The sequence below is a fragment of the Penaeus monodon genome, chromosome 25 (genome assembly GCF_015228065.2).
Source record: "Penaeus monodon isolate SGIC_2016 chromosome 25, NSTDA_Pmon_1, whole genome shotgun sequence".
Classification (NCBI taxonomy): Eukaryota; Metazoa; Arthropoda; class Malacostraca; order Decapoda; family Penaeidae; genus Penaeus; species Penaeus monodon.
In genome coordinates this window covers 3,099,386-3,099,707 of record NC_051410.1, presented here as the reverse complement: position 1 = coordinate 3,099,707, position 322 = coordinate 3,099,386, and positions in this window count along the sequence as shown.

Below are 322 nucleotides of genomic sequence, written 5' to 3'. Positions count from 1 at the left end.
GGATTTCATAACAACTACTGGCTACCTTTTAACCCCATGTCCTTAAAAGTTGAGTCAAATGATTATAGCTATGCTATGGTGGCCTTTTTATTGTATATTCTTGAAAAAAAAACATTCATCATGCTTTAAAAATACATATAGGACTATGACAAAATGAAAATTATTTGAGTTCTTATTCAACTCTGACTACGACTCCACAGCCCTGATACCATATGAAACCAAAGGACAAAAACACACACAAAAAATGTAACACTAACAAGGACACTAACATAAAAAAAAAAACAATGTTCATAGTGTTTAGGATTAAAGTAATAACAATATC